Below are 16,544 nucleotides of genomic sequence, written 5' to 3' on the forward strand. Positions count from 1 at the left end.
CACCTCATCTCCCAGTCCTGCCTCCCATGACTGCAAGGAAGATAAAAAGACCTATGAAAACCCCTGATAAAACTGTCAAGTGCTACGTTAATACTGGTGGTTGGTACCGTCTCCTGGCTCATAAGCGCCCAGTTCTCCTGTGCTGATGACCAGGCCAGAAGCTGCTTCTGCCTCGGCCCATCTGCCAGAGGGTGGCCAGGGCTCCTCGTGGAAGTGTCACTGCTTCGTGCTCATTTCCCTTGCTTGTTATCCCTCTGGTTGGCTCAAGTTTGATCACAGGTTTCGTCCATTTCCATCTTCCTAGATTCACTCAACTCCCTCGATCCTCTAGTATAAACTGATCAGGGACGAGTCCCCACAAAATAAAAAACTGTGGCACTTCCTGGAGATGGCACTTTGTCTCCCTGAAGTAGGACTGTGCGCACATCCTCTGTGCACCCAGGTAAAGCTTGGAGAAGCACCCTGCAGAACTCCAAGAAACACACACATAACTGGTAAAACAGGGGCAAAGCTCACTCCCGCAGGTAGTGTGCTGGGTTCCCAGCGCAGCTGGGCAGAGCACGACCTCCCCAGGGCGAAACCTGCATGGTGGAGCCACCCTTTGTAAACAGAGGAGACCTGAGTGGGATCTCCAGCAGAACATGGGGGCTGACATACCTCTAGACCTACTGCTAAACGCTGTCCCAGTGAATGACCCTCATAAAGCCAAGAATAGTAAACGGAGCTTAACATTCTAATGAAATCGAGATTGCCCGGTGTGCTTTCACAAAATGAAACTGCCTGGAACTTCTCATAACGTTTTTTACGATAAGCATTAAAATGCAAGGAGGAAGATGAAAGTTCCTGCCTCAGACCAGGTCTGTAATGAAGGAGAGGGGAGGGCTCGTGGGCGGGGTCTGCGAGAGGCTTTGCACTGAATTACGGTTGGAGATTATTACAGAAAATAAGTGTGTTATTAAAAGGATCTTGAAGTTACAAAAACTCAAAGGAATTTTTAGTGAGGATGAATAACTTCTTTGGTAAAGATGAATAACAAGGGAGCCCCAAGTGCAGTCATCCCGTTTTCTACAGACTGGGGTGCAGTTATATATATGCTGGAGTTCTTTAACTGCCAGTAGTTGAATTTTGTTTGTTTGGGCACTTTTTCTTTTTTTTTTTTGGAAAGATCAGGAACACATTCTTTGATTAAGAAAGTTCCAGTTGGTATGACAGAGTCCCTCTGGTTAGCAGATGAGTACGTTCACTATCCTATTACAAAAGGGCAATGAAATGATCACCTACAGCCTCACAAGCCATCTGACAGAATTCATTCTTACTTCTTAAACACTATACACCATCTCATCCAACTAATGTCACAAAGAGAATGGAATCACAGTCAGACGACTCTAGTCTGACATGGTGAAAAAAAATTATTTAATGTGGTTCTACTTCCTTCAAATGCATTCAATTAATTAAAATTGTGCTAAAAAGTATGACTTCAGGCTTGAACTACTCAAGTAATTTAAACACTTCCTCTATAATTTTGTTATTGCCCATAAACAAAGGAAATTCCGATTTAACCTCTGGCCACATAATCATAAATTAGTGAAGGCCAAAGAAACATTTCCTTTACCATGGTCAGAAGTACGTAGGGTATTTAATTTAAGAAAGTAATCGTACTACAGAGAGTTTGGAAAATAGAAATGAAAGATGTAATCATTCATCCTAACACAACTGTTATCACTTTTCCATTTTTTCTAGTTCTTTTTCAGATACATGTCTTGAGATTTTAATCTATGAACTATTAACTTATTTTAACCTGCTTTTTCATTGATCTGAGCATTACTTATATTGATAGTCTTTCTGCTGATGGATAATATTCTTTCGAATGACTATATAATGTATTTAAATTACAAATCTTCATAAGTATTGGTTTTCCCATATATTTGATTATTTCTTAAGGTTAGATTACTAGAAGTAGGATTACTGGCCAAAAGATATAAACTTCTTATGATTCCTTGCGTACTACACCAAATTGCTTTTTAAAAGGTTGTTTCAATTTATACTCCCACCGAGGTTTAAACAAAGTTTAAGAAGAGTATCTGTTTCCTTATACCCTTGCCTGAGTAGTGTCATTTTTAAAAACCATGTTATGTGTGTGATTGGTATTTGGCTAATTCAGTGAGTGAAGAGTGTTCAATGAACTGTGAAGGATTATAAAGTAGGCTTCTAAGATGTTATCTTGGCTCCTATATGCAGAGCAGACATAAAAATAATCACAAAGACATAGTCTGTATCTGGCTGCCTTTAAGTCTTATGTTTCTGGTCATCCAGAGAAAGACCCAGAAGGCAGAAAGAAGGCTCCAATCTGGTCTGTCAAGACGCAGACAGCAAGGGGGACTGGAAGGCGGGTCAGATGATGCTATGCGGCCGCTCTGGCAGGGTGTCATTTGAATCAACCTGCAGAGCACTTGAGTTTCCAAAAAGCAGATTTTGGTGGTCTTACCATTTAAAAACATTACGACATTGGTAGAATTTTCTTAAGCCATTCTGTTCACCGCCATTGCTTATCTGTTTTGATTTGGCACTGGTGTGGCTTCTGATTCTTTTTAAAGCAAAGAATTAGGGTGTTGAACAATGTGCTTTGTCAACAGAATAAAACGAAATAACAAATTAAGGTGTACCCTAGTTTGAGCTTGCTTGTGGTTACAGTCGGTTAAATATGCCTTACTGGGGATCTCCTGGAACATGAATTATAACAGAAAAGATTTCACACAGGGAAAAATTAGCTATGTATGCACTTGACCAAAACTAAATCTGTACCGGCCTTACTGTGCCTTGGGTAACCCTAAAAAACACTCCGTTATAAAACATTGTAAATGTGCTCCCTATGTGTTATCAGTGTTAACAAGAGATAAGCCCTTTAACACACACGAACTGGCTGGCGTGGGGAACCCCCACCGCTCCCCAGCCACTCTCTCCACCCCTGCCCATCCCTCCAGTCTTCCCAGCAGCCAGGGACGCTCCAGCTTTTAGCATTTGCGAGAAGCAGCACAGCCAACTGCCAAATTCCTGCTGGGTTGGCCAAGAGGTATGAACCAAAAATGAAAAAACATGAAGGATTTGGTTTTTAAAAGCAATACATCAAACACAAAAAGAGCTCTTTTGTATGAACTTTCAGTGTGGGAGCCAGAGAGGAGAAAACCATTTTGCCTCCCGGGAGGAAGCGGCTCGACCTCACCTGCGACTTTTCTCTTACCATGTAGATTTTTCTCACCCCATTAAATGTAACCTACTCGAGGTGGGTTTGTATTGTATGAGAGAAACAGAGAGTGATGGAGAACATGCGATGGGCAGGCTGGGACCGAGAACAGCGCTGAACACCCTGGAAGGGGAGCCCTCAAGAACCACATAAGCGGTGCGGGGTGCGGGGCGGGGGGCACATGAGCGGGGACCCACAGGACCACATGGAATGCAGCCGTTTCATAGGGGCCTGTCTGCTAGACCACAAGGATTGAGTTTCCACGGTTTCATAAACCTTGCAGGAGGCCCCCAAAATATGCTCTTTGCATGGGGAAGAGGAAAAGGGAAAGGAAAGAGGGAAAAAAGAAGAGGAAACACAGGTTAGAAAGAGGAGTCCTCGCACCCCTTAAAAAGAAAGGGCCAGTCGGGATGGCGGAGTGGGTTTCACAGTGCGAACCCCAGAGGAGAAGTAGCGGGGTGAAATCAGTGTTCTAGCTGGCAGGGGCTGGCCAGACAAGGCCGCCGTGGGCTTAAAACCCAGGCAGAGGACTGACTACTATCATCAAGGTGCTTGGGACTTGGCTGCACAGACCAGGAAAAGACAAGCTCGGTACCGGGTCCCTAAATCCCCATCCCATTAACCAGGTGCCAATAGTGAAACCTATAAAGGACCTCGGTTAAATCACCGGGCGGCTGCTCAGCAGATTCTCAGCGCTAATCCCTGCGGGAGAGGCGGCCTTTTCTTCTGTCACAGGGCAAGAGGACAAGCTCACTATGGCATCTGTGTGACCAGGGACAGCTGTCACCTGCTTACAATCTGTTCATTGTGCTAGTGTAGAGCAGAAGTATTGGGAGGAACCATAGGAAGTCACTGCTGACTTTCCACCATTTTAGACCTGCAGAAATGGCACTTCTGTGTGATTCAAACCAAGGAGGAAGAGAATCATCATTTGCTGATTTTATCTCATCTGAGCTGCTGCTTGTGATTCCATTTAATGCCTGGGACAGTGCTCCAAGTTGGGGACTGTGACAACCCCATTTGTAGATAAGGCAACTAAAGTTACTTGTCTAGGGTCACACAGCTGTTAAGAGGCACACCTGATATCCATGACAAATAACTTCTTGCAAATAATGAAACCAACAGCCAACGTCTCATCTCCAGACCATAGAGCTGGGGACAAATGCAGTGCCTCTTGGAACTACGGCCAAAAACAGGAAAAGGAGTATTTGGGGGAGTGTCTGGAGAGAGAAGGCTATGCCCTGCCGACCCAGCCTTTCAGAGTGACCGAGACCGCTAATTACACCTGAACTATGACAGTTGTCCTCTCCGCTTGGTTTCGTTTCCCTTGTGTGTCCTTGCAAAGTCACAGGCTAAATGTCCTTTGTGGTTACTGCATTGGTAGCACATCACTGCATGACGTGGCACATGGTGCTGCTCACCAGCTCTGGACCCGGCAAGAAGTGGGTAGCAATCCCTCTGCCTGTGGAAATATGAATCCCTAACATACCAGTAAGGAACTCTGCACTCAATCCCCTCTGCCTGTGGAAATATGAATCCCTAACATACTTTTACCTCTGATTAAATGACTGTTTGGCTTTCTACAAAAAGGAGAAAACTTAACTTTATTTAGACAAATAAAAGGTTAAAGTTTTTGAGATCTTTAGGTCAAATAATTACCCTGGCTAATGTTCTGTTCGCTTGTGGATATCCCTTAGGTACCACTGCTTTTCTCTAGAGCCCCGGCTTCTCACAGGAGGCTGGCGCCCATCAGAGAGCTCACGAAACATGGCGACAGGGGCTCTCTCGTCTCCAGTGCATCCACCTTGCTCTGAGCAAAAGGCTGAGTGAGTGAGCTGATAAGTTCAAATACTATTTTTGTTTTATATTAAAGCAAATACACACCAGAACTCTGGAGTAGAAATAATGCAAAATTTGTAAGAATGTTAAAGATAAATCAGACTTCAAAGAAATTTGCCTGTAGCCAGAAGCTACAGCTAGGACAAGCCATTTCTGTCTCCAACACTTTCCACCTGAGAGCCTCCGGCAACTTAACATCTCCAGGCCTCAGGTTCTTCATCTATTAAATAGGGACAATCGCTGCCTCATTCATCGGGTTGCTACGAGGGCTGAGTACACTGTGTGTGTGTCTAGCAATGGGGGCCGTGACAGGACTGTGGGCTAGTGAGGATTGAGGGCTTTGCAGGTGTGGATTCTGGATTTTATACTGAATGAAATAAGAAGCAATGCTGAGCCATTCTAAGCGGAGGGATGATACAATCCGACTTGTATTTAAAAGGATTCATCTGGCTGCTACATGGAAAACTGCTTGGGGGGCAGGGTCGTAGGGGGACCAGCTAGGAGGCTGTCTGCAGTGATGCAGGGGAGAGGCCAGGCTGCACAGTCCGAGCTGGGAGTGCCAGAAACCGGAGGAGTGGATGCATCCTAGATACTTTGAAAGTGGAAACCACAGGGTTTGATGATGAATTGGGTTCCTGAAAGAGAGGCATCAAGGAAGAGTTCAGGATTTCCGGCCAGCACCACCAGACAAAAAAGGAGGTGCCATGTGCTGAAAGGAGGAAGCCAGGAGCTGAGCAGGCAGAGACTGGAATCAGGCACTGGGTTTGGCTGTGGCCAGTCTCAGATGCCTGCCGGACAGCCCAGCGAATCTAAGCAGGAGTCTGGAGTTGAAGGGAGACTACTCCCTGGAGAGAGGTCTGTCTGGGCGAGGCTATACATTTGGGAATCATCACCATGGACATGGAACTTACAGCTGCAGGACCAGGCAATGAGTCAGACCACAGAGGGAAGCCGCGTGATTAGTGTTCTCTGGCAAAGGTACCAGGTTAAGAATTCAGAAACCTACACCCTTGATTTCTTTTTTGGAAACAAAAAGCATGGTAATCATGCCATGTCAATCCACCTGCGCGGCCAACTCCAAGAAGAGTACGCCCTCCTCTGCTAAGAGACATGAGCTGCTCACCAGCTCTGGACCCGGCAAGAAGTGGGTAGCAATCCCTCTGCCCCATCAGTAAGGAACTCTGCACTCAATCCCCTCTGCCTGTGGAAACATGAATCCCTAACATACTTTTACCTCTGATTGTGCTTGTTCACAAGTGTGCAATGCACGTGTGCAGGGCAGAGGGGCACAGGAACACAGGGTCCCCTTCTGAGAAGCTCGTGCCTACAAACAGCTTTTTAATATATTCAAAATGGGAATAATGACAATACGCATCTTCCAAAATACTGACAATCTTTGGCATAAACTACTGAAATCGATTTCATAGTTTCTATGCCACACACATTGCCTAGCACACACTAGGTACTTTATAAATATTTGCTGAATGAATGATTACATATATTTCTAACCGAAACTATAAAATTTGGGACCATGACTACTTTAAAGCTCAGCAAATATGCAAAATTAGTATTCCATGAGAGACAAACGTCTGAGGGCCCCAAGTGGTCCAACCCCTTTCTTTGTAGAATGAGACATGCTGTCAGGTGAATGAGATCTGTTTGTCTTCTGGAAGAAATGAGCGAAGGACTCTTGCCATTCATTTCTCCCCCAGGGCCTGGGATAATGCCCTGTGCAGAGCAAATGCCCAATAAATCTAAATGAATGTCAAATGAATGAGTGAATAAATATTCATTAAAAATTAACTGGACAGTTAATTTAGGTCACTCAGTGGAAAAAAGAAAAACAGTGAAACTAGAAAAAGTATCTTTTTAATTTAAAAGGTTAATTAAGGACAAGGCTTTAAAAAATATTTTGATGGCTTAAGTAAACCAAACACAACTGGGGTTCAAAACGGCTGCAGTTTTTAACTCTGAAAACATTCCAGTATGTTCCACAAATTAGAAAAAGAGGAAAAGCTGCCTGACGTTTCATGATTCTTGTATAATCTCAATTCTAAGTACGTACGTAAGCAAGAAAACAATAGGCCCTCTTCACTTACACACACAGATGTGAAAACCCTAAATGAAATGCTGGCTGAGTTCAATCGTATATCATGCGTATAATACATTTTGATCAAGTAGTGTTTATCCTAGAAATGCAAGGATGGTTTCTCAACAGAAAAATATAGCAATGTAACACATCGCATGAGTCGGTGAAGTGAGGAAAATAATGTGATTATTTCAACAGATGCAGAAAAGACATTTGATAAATGTCAGTGGACCGAGGTCACTTCTCTAAGTGACCTATTAGTGAAACGATCAATTTCTTGAATTTATCAAATTTACTGATCCCCAAAAGCACGTTTCTTTTTACTATTTAAAATATTATAGCAATTTGTATTAGCTATACTGGCAGGGCCTTTGAGAGCTGTGGGGGGCCAGGACTCACAGATGATGGGAACACTTGCAAATCACCCCCAAGCACCAGCTTACCCCTTCGGTCTCCCCACAGACACCATCCAAGGACCGAGGCCACTCACAACGAGGGAAGGAAACCCCTTTAAGCATCGCCTCCCCTCCAACTCTTTTTCCGGAGGGTATGTGCTGGGTCCACGCTAATGAGCAGTAACTTCCAGACAGAAGAATTGAATGAGGGGAAAGAAGTAATGTAGCATGTACAGAAAAGATCACTGAACTTAAATCAGCAAGCCTGTTATAGAAAGGTGACTTTGGATCACAATCTCCTTAATGCTGTCCTACATAATTTATGGCTGTGCCGTCCAAAGACAGTATTTTGTGTTATGTCTAAAATTCTTCAACCTGGCATTAAAACAAACAGATCTTCAGCAACAGAATAGAGTGATAATGTCAGAAAACAGTATTGGTTCCATGTCCACAGTTGTTTTAATAGCGTTTAAGTCCAACATTTTAGAAATATTATTAGAATTATTTTCTCCTAGTTTTGCCTCATATTTTTGTTTTTATAAATAGGGGGAAAGGGTGAGGAGGGCTAACTAAGAATCAGTGTGCTATGCATCACTTGAGAAATTTCCTGTGTAAAAATTTTAGTATCTTTGTAAAAATGCTGAAGAGTTCCCATTTGAATACATTAAATGCATCTGTACTCATTCCTGACGTGCAATTCATCAGCTTCTCAAAGCTAAACAGAGTCAGAGCCTGTTTGGGGACCGAATGAGAAGGCAAAAGGACAGCTGCCAGCACAGAATGCAATGCTATGTATCTTAACCAGGCACACGAAATCGGAAGTCTCACTCTATCCTGCTGCCTGCGTTCCTAATTTTGTGCATTCACATAATTTACTTAATAATTATTTATTGAGCACTTACTATGTAACACATTTCTAGGGACCAAGAAATACAGGAGTAAACAAAGCAGGCTTACATTCTGGCAGGAGGAGGCAGATACTAAACAAACATGTTATATATATTAGAGAAGACGGCCAGAAAAGGAGTGGTAGATGCTGTTTCATGTCTTGTAAGGGATGGTTAAGGGAAAGCCTCTCTCATAAGCTACATGTGAGCAGAGACCTGAAGGAAGTGAGAGCAGGGGAGAGCTATCTGGGAGAAGAACGGTCCAGGCAGAGGAAGAGCGAGCACAAAGGATCTGAGGTAGGAAGTGCGAGCTTGCCATGTCGGAGGTCCACACCACGCATGCGTACATGCATGTGTGCGCACCCACCCACACAAATAGGTCTGTGAGGGGTGTGACAATTGTGTAGGTCTTCCAGGCAGGCAAGAACCAGTTAACATGATATTTCTGAGACCCATCCATGTCACTGCATGCATTAATGTTTTGCTCCTTTACACTGCTGAGTAGTATTCCAACCATTTGTTTATCCATTTACCAACTGATGAATACTTAGTTGTTTCTAATTCGGGGCTATTACAAATAAAGCTGCTATGAACAAGTCTTTGAGTGGACATATATTTTCATTTATCTTTGTCAAATCCCTACAAATAGCATTGCTGAGTTTTATAGTAAGTGCATATTTTATTTCATAAGATATCACCAGAATGCTTTCATAAGTTGCTGTATTATTTTGCATTCCCACTAACGATTTACAAGAGTCCCAGTTTCTCTGCATCCTTGCCAACAGATGACACTGTCGGCTGTACTAATAAATGTGTATCTCACTGTAGCTTAACTTCCATTTCCCTGAAGCCTAGTGATATTGACCATCTTTTCAAATATTCTGCATTTAAAAAATATTGGGTTGTCTTCTTACTATTGAGTTATAAGGATCTTTATATATTCTGGCTACAAGCCCTTGGTCAGATGAATGTTTTCCAAATCTTTTCTACCAGTCTGTGGCTTCCCTTTCTGTTTTAACTGTGCCTTATAATACACAAAAGTTGTGTGATTTTTTTGTAAACTAAGTCTATTTTAATCATTTTTTCTTTTACAATCCATGCTTTTTGTGTCTCGTTTAAGAAACCTTTCCCTACTCTCATGTCACAAAGATTTTCTATTTTTTCTTCCAGAAGTTTAATAGTTCATATCTCATATTTAGGTCTATGATTCATTTTGAGTTAATTTCCACATGGTATCAAATAAAGGTTGAGATTCACTTTCTTTTCCATACGGATACCAAGTTGTTTGAGCACCATTTATTAAAACAACTATCTTTTTCCCCATTAAATGACCTTAACGCTTTACCAAAAATCAGTTGGCTGTATAAATGTGAGTCTTTCTCAACTCTCTACTCTGTTGCAGCAATCTAAACCCCTACCCTTAAACCACTACACACCATCTTGATTACTGAGGTAAAGTAATGTTAAGATGTCTCTTGGAAATGTAAAAATTAGGTATCCAAGTCTAATTATAATTTATTTACATATCATCAGCAAATAAATAGGAGAATCCGAAGATCAGGGGAGAGACTGGAAACATAAATTTGGAAGCCATCGGTTCAGGGATGATTTTAAAAGCAGGAGACTAGGGGACACTCCCCAAGGTGGAGACACTCCCCAAGGTGGGGACACCCATACATGTGCCCATTATCACAGTGGGTTGACTTGTGCTAATAGACTGCAATCTCTCCCCCTGCCCACCCCGCCCTCTCTGATCTGTAAACAGTTAGGTTACTGTCCCCAGCAGTGCCAACAGGGTCTGATACAGCTCTAATTTGGATCTGTGTACACACACACACGCATGCACAATCCAAATAATAATATTACATATATTACATGTATTACATATATTATATTATTACATAATATTACATATATTACATATATTATTATTATTATTTGGATCTGCCAGATTTCCATGGGGCAAAAAACCAGACACTACAAATTGAGTCCTGGACTCGGCCTGAAGGCTCAGGAAGTCACTCCAGTCTCCAAAGCCTCAGTTCTCAAATTTGGAAAAGTGGTAATTCAACTAACCAAAATCACAGGGTTATTTGTGGGCAATAATAACAGTAAAATGTAAACATTTAGAAACAGCCTCATGAGGAAAATCTAGCCATTTTTTTTTCTTCTGAAGGATGTCTGAGTTTCATATACGTCATTTCCATATTTATTAACTGTGCTTAATATCGGCTGCAGAGAATGCATGCAAACAGTTTTTAGATAGGTCATCTTGAGCGCCCAAGTGACCCCACAGACTCTGAGGCCAATTTGGCCCATCACTACATCATCAAAGGGGATGGCAGTGAGTGCCTGAAGGACAGGCTGGACTCTGTGCTGACATGGAAGAGTGCTTCCTATGGAAAGCAGAGAATACACACATGGACATACTTGGAATACACTCCTGTCATGCTGTCCAGCACACAGCAGGTACTCCATAAACACTTGGCGAACAAAGAGGCACACACGAAAACAACAGATACTTGTATAATAAGTTGAGAAAACCGAGAATCTGTAATCAAGCTTCCCAGTAAAGTGAAAACCGACATCATATATGGAACAGATGTAGTCATGGCAATAACAGTTACAAGAGCTGGGGTGTGCTTACTCCCTGGACACCTGTTCTCAGCGTTTCACACGAAATGAGTCATTAATCTTATGAGATAGTACCATTCTCAACTCCATTTTACCGGTGAGGAAACAGAGGCAAAAAGTACTAGAATCATCCCCACTTGACAGATAAAGAAACCAAGACCCAGGTGAGTGATAGGGCTGAGACCTGAACCCAGAGCTGGCTGTGGCGCTCCCCAGCCACCACACTCCTCTTCAGATCATTTTGTTCACCTCAAGTGTGACTGAAAATTTCTTCTTCATCATTTGTCATCCTAAAACAACCTAACACGCACTTCAGAACACGAGACCTGCTATTACGGAACCCCCCCAAGAATAGTAAGTTCAGTGTTCGCTACAGTTTCTTTATTTTGGGGTGTGAACTCTGTCCACTTAATTTTGGGGGTGAGAGCAGAGCCCTTTGACCAGACTGAACTTGGGCCACTGCCATGAACATTATCTACACACAGGAAGAGATAAAATTACAAACCTGAAGTCAGTTCATCATAAAGCATTGGTGGCTGCCGGGACTGTATTATCAATGCTTGGATGCTTAATGCAGACAGATGAAACATGCAGGAAACTGTATTGGGCTGGACATGTAATTAAGGAACAGACTGGTAGATCACCAGTAAGCCACGGGCCCCTGAATAATTATTCTTGTTATTCACGCTAGCCCAAACACACCCAGTTCACAACAGAGACACGTGTAATTTTCAACCTGCAACAGTCTGCCAGAAAGTGATTTCTGCCCTACGACATTTTAGAAATCCGGTTCTCACACATAATTAGCATCCTAGCTCAATTAATCTGTGCCACATTCTACTATAACAATGGGGAAGTGGGTGTGACAATCTAGAAAAGGAAAAACAAGCTTTGTCTCATGATTAAATTTTAACAGGTATAAAAAAATTTGAAAGAAAAAACAAATGTCTCATTTTAAGCACATGCCTATCGTGTCTGCAAAGTTCTTAGCATAGCCCATCTGGCATATGGTAAGTGCTTAATCAATGGCAGTTAATCTTTCACTATTATGAATGTTTCTAGCAGGAACTCACCTCTCAGTGAGTCTATTAACTTCTCTTGTTGGTTGAGATATGTACAAAAATTTACTAACTGAAGATATGAATTTGCTTCATTTGAGCAATTATGTCCTATTTATAAGAATTCAAAATTGGTTGATTTCCATTTGCACTTTCAGTAACATTATACATAACATGATATACACAGCCTTAAACAATATATGATGTATATAATGTAAACTATATAAAAATACAATTTCTTTATGTGCTAAAAATAGCAAATAATATACCTTCCAAATATGTAATTAATCAGGGCAGGTTACTATTAACTGAAACAACCCCAAGGGCAGTGGCCCAAGTTCAGTCTGGTCAAAGGGCTCTGCTCCAAGTGGTGACTCAGAGACAGGCCTCTTTCACTTGGGACACGGCCATTTTCCCACAGGACCTCCAAGATCACAGTGGAAGGAGTAAGGGAGAGTAGAACAATCTTACGGGCCAGGCCTGGAAGAGGCGCACGTCACGTCCATCCGACGCTGGCCATCCACGCGACAGCGGCCGAGCTGAAAGGAGGGCCATGTGGCTGGGGGGATGAAGCAGGGTTTGGAAGCGCGTACCATTTTCTCTGCCATGAACATTATCTACACACAGAAACATGTGCCCTGTATTTCATAAATGTTCACATGGTACTTTTCAACTCCGTCTTATTTACTCGTCACTAGAAAAACTTGGAAAGCTGCTATCATTGTATCATTTGACAGATGAAGAAACTGAGGCTTGAAAAAGTCACTGAATGTCCAAGCGGATGAATGACACAGTTAAGACACACATCCCTGCCTTCTGGATCCAAATTTCAAGCCCTTGTCACTACTCGTTGTACTAAACTTCAAGAACAATGGAGTTCTTGTGATAGGACAGCTTTACACCAGAACCAGGGTGACCTTTTCATCTCAATGTAATTCCATAAAAAAGGTCCCATCCCTAAGCAGTTCAGAAGGGTGGAATCAATAGAAGAGTCTGAGCAGCAAGCCACATTTTACTAGTAAGCAGTCATACGTTAGCCATTTCAGAGTGTGTTTAAAGAATGAAATGGGAATTAATATGGCAACAATCCCAAAATATGACCTCTAATTCTTATTTTGGAGGTCAAAGACATTAAGTACAGACATGGGTAAGTATGAGTAAATTAAACATTAATGGTATGAGAGAACCCCGTGCAATCAGAGTCAAGTTCCTAACACTATACCCTTAACTGAAAGCGAATCCCACACCCAACACTGTTGTCATGGTGACAGTGTGCTGGCTGGAGCTTGAAGACAAGTCAGAACACACTGCTAGGGGCTCAAAGTCCAAGGTATCCTGAGCTGGCCAGGAAAGCAGCTACTCAGCACACTGTCCTCCATTGACGAGATGGCCTTCTTGACGGGACGAGGTTCAAAGCGCAGTCTTAGAGCAGGCAGATGACCTGTCCACAGCTTCCCTCTCCATGTTCTCTGTCTAGCTTCAACATTTCCATGTTCAGGATGAAACAGATTTACCTAACATTTAAAATAATGATTTCCTCCTTTCAAAACAAGGAGGAATGTGCAATATTAAATCTGGATTTCAGAAACCCTGGCATAGAGCGACCTTGTGTCCAGAAGTTTATTGCCAAGGTTCCAGTTTATGCCCACGAGGCCCCGAGCGAGGTTCCAGATGTGGCGGGAGCTTTTGGCTCCAACAGGTTTTGGCTGGAAGAACTATCTGGTGGCTGATTTATTCTTCAATTTCGATTTTTTTTTCTCTCCATCAAAATAATTCTACACAAATCATTCCCATGTTTCCAAAACTAGAAAAAGAAAACCACAGTAAAAAGACATTTCCTAGATTTAAAAAAAAAAAAAAGCCTGCAAAAGGGATGGATTTGCTATCCAACACCCATTTCAGGAAACCATCAGGTGGAATTAGGCAATGTAATGGGCAATTTGGTCTCGACTTCCTCGTCAGGAACAACGCCTGTGCGCACACACATATACACAAATACACAGGTCCATTCCCAGGAGACCCCAACCAGACCCTGAGCTCCCAGTAAGGCCTAATTCCTGTCAGGAGGGCAGTTTCCTTTTTGCTACACCAACATAATGCTTCATTACACCAAGACACTGCACTCTCCGATCTGCCAGGTAAAAAACGAAGCTTAAAATTTACAGTAACCTCGAAAATGCTAAGCATTCCACCGTAAATGAATGTGTTCTACCAACACCTCCCCAGCCTGAATGTGACTCTTCCCAAGGCCAAGGCCGCTCGGCATCCACAAGGCCCATTAGTTCCTCCTGGCCGGTCCCCTAGCTCAATGTAATGCTCTCAGCAGGTGCTATAACTGCCACTCATTTAAACGCCTCCGAGCCACTCTGCATCACTGACAAGGGCATGGGGAAGCTGCCTCCACTTCCGCTTTGTTGGCTATCTGATCAACAGAAATAATTTCGAACCACTTGTAAGTAAATCGTTATTGTTCTGGGCGAGGGAAGCTGCTGGGTTTGTCACATGCCATCAGAAGCCATGCTTGCTCAGGGGTAACTGCTGAGCGGCTCAAGGACTCAGGGTGGACAGTCCCCAAATCAGCCACCATGGGCCCGAGAACGAGTGATATGACACGGTCCACCTTCAGTTTAAAAGGTGCTGGAGGGTCTCAGGACTAAGTGAGATGTCACACTGAGCTAAGAAACTACTCTCTCACTTCATCCGCCTACCACACTAACCCTTCTGCCCACATGGTCCTCAACGCGCATTAGTTACGTGGCCAGAACTTGAGGAAGTATTTATATTTTTTGCTATTTATTAAATGCTGCAATATAAATAGCATTTCTAAATAAGTGCAAACACCCAGCAAGAACACCAGGTTTTGGTGTTGTCTATGTGACCATTAAGATTAAATACCTGCTTTGGCTATAACAAAAGAGTCAACTAACAGTGACCCGACTCTGGCATTCAATAATTTCATCTCAGATTGGTATAACGTTTGACAGTTCACATCCGCTGCTCTTCCTAACAGCTCTGCTGGGTACGCAGACCAGGTAAATCACCTCCACTTTGCAGCTGAACCAACTGCGATTCAGAGATGAAGCACGGCCTCAGAGCTAGCGAGCTCTCCTGACTTCCCGCCACACCGGGCTGTCTCAGTCTACACAGTGAGCCCCCTAAGTGACGCCTGGAACAGAACAACATGGCGTTGTTTTTAACAGCAAAGAAAGCCAGTATGACGTCCAGCTTGGGAAATATGGGCTTGGCAAAGACAAAAAGATGCAAATTTTAAGGGGGAAAAAAATGTCTCGGTTCACCTTCCCTACTCTGTCAAGAAGAAAAGCAACGTTCAGGAACCCCCTGGATGTGGGTCAGGCTGGGGCCTGTGCCGTCTTCCCCACGCCGAGCCACACAACGTCTCAGCCCGGCTATGGGCTCTGTGCTTACAGGAGGGTGGCAGGAAGGACATGACCACCTCGGCCCCGTGGCGGGTTAAGCAGCCTGATTGAACGCTGCTGCTAATTAAGGGCCCCTCTGGTCTGGCAGGACCACCGGGGTACCTTCTGCACTTGTTCATGACCACAGCACCTCACTCAGAAATTAACTCTTGATGAGTGCAGACAGGGGCCCAGCTGGTCCTCCCGAGTCCTCCCAAGTAGATAAATGAAGTGTAATCAGAATGCTGCTGACTGCCAAGGGAAGAGGGGCTCAACGTGACCTTGGGCTAAAATCCAGAGTATGCTTTTACCGTGACTTAATCCTCTGCACTGGGGACACTAATGCATCCAGGAATGGTGTGAACAGGCTGATGGCCACAGGGACGGCACTGAGAAGTCCATCACCAAATGTCCACTTAGTTAAGTCTGAGCTAAAAAAATAAGGAGACGATTTATGAGAAACGAATTTTCAATCGGCAGATATTTTCATTAGGTGAGATGTGCTATTTTCCCCCCTAACTCTTTACAGGTCTAGGGACAATGGTGGCTTCCATTACAGCTTGGAAATTTTGCTCAAGTTTAAAAATATTAAACACTCATTTTCTATCACTTATAGAAGGATTCTTTCCTTAATGCTCTGCTTAAGAAGGAAATCGTGCTTATCATTTTTCAGGCCTTCCAGATACAGAAATCAGGTAGAAAGACACGGCAAAGCTGCAGCTGAGATGGGACTAGAATCCGGGGGTCTCACAAATCAGTTTCGTGCCCTCTAGGTCAGGGAATTTTCCACCTTTTTATCTCGGTAACTCAATCAACACGCAGCAGACGGTGATGGCAACTTGGAGCTAGGAGACTGGGAACTGCGCATGGTCACTGGATGTCTCGCTATAGTGACCCACAGTGACCAACTCAGAGTGTGGCTCTTATATGTGATATCTTCCTTGAGATGTGACGAAGGGACAAAAACCAGGCTGCGAACCACTGT

The 16,544-nt window shown here is 43.3% G+C and overlaps 1 protein-coding gene across 10 annotated transcripts in view; it reads right to left on the bottom strand.

The window, feature by feature from the left end:
- HLCS (holocarboxylase synthetase) overlaps window positions 1-16,544 on the bottom strand; it is a 179,753-nt gene that overhangs the window by 28,596 nt on the left and 134,613 nt on the right. The window lies entirely within an intron of this gene.

The sequence above is a fragment of the Pteropus medius genome, unplaced genomic scaffold, assembly GCF_902729225.1.
Source record: "Pteropus medius unplaced genomic scaffold, Ma_sr-lr_union100, whole genome shotgun sequence".
In the NCBI taxonomy this organism is placed as follows: domain Eukaryota; kingdom Metazoa; phylum Chordata; class Mammalia; order Chiroptera; family Pteropodidae; genus Pteropus; species Pteropus medius.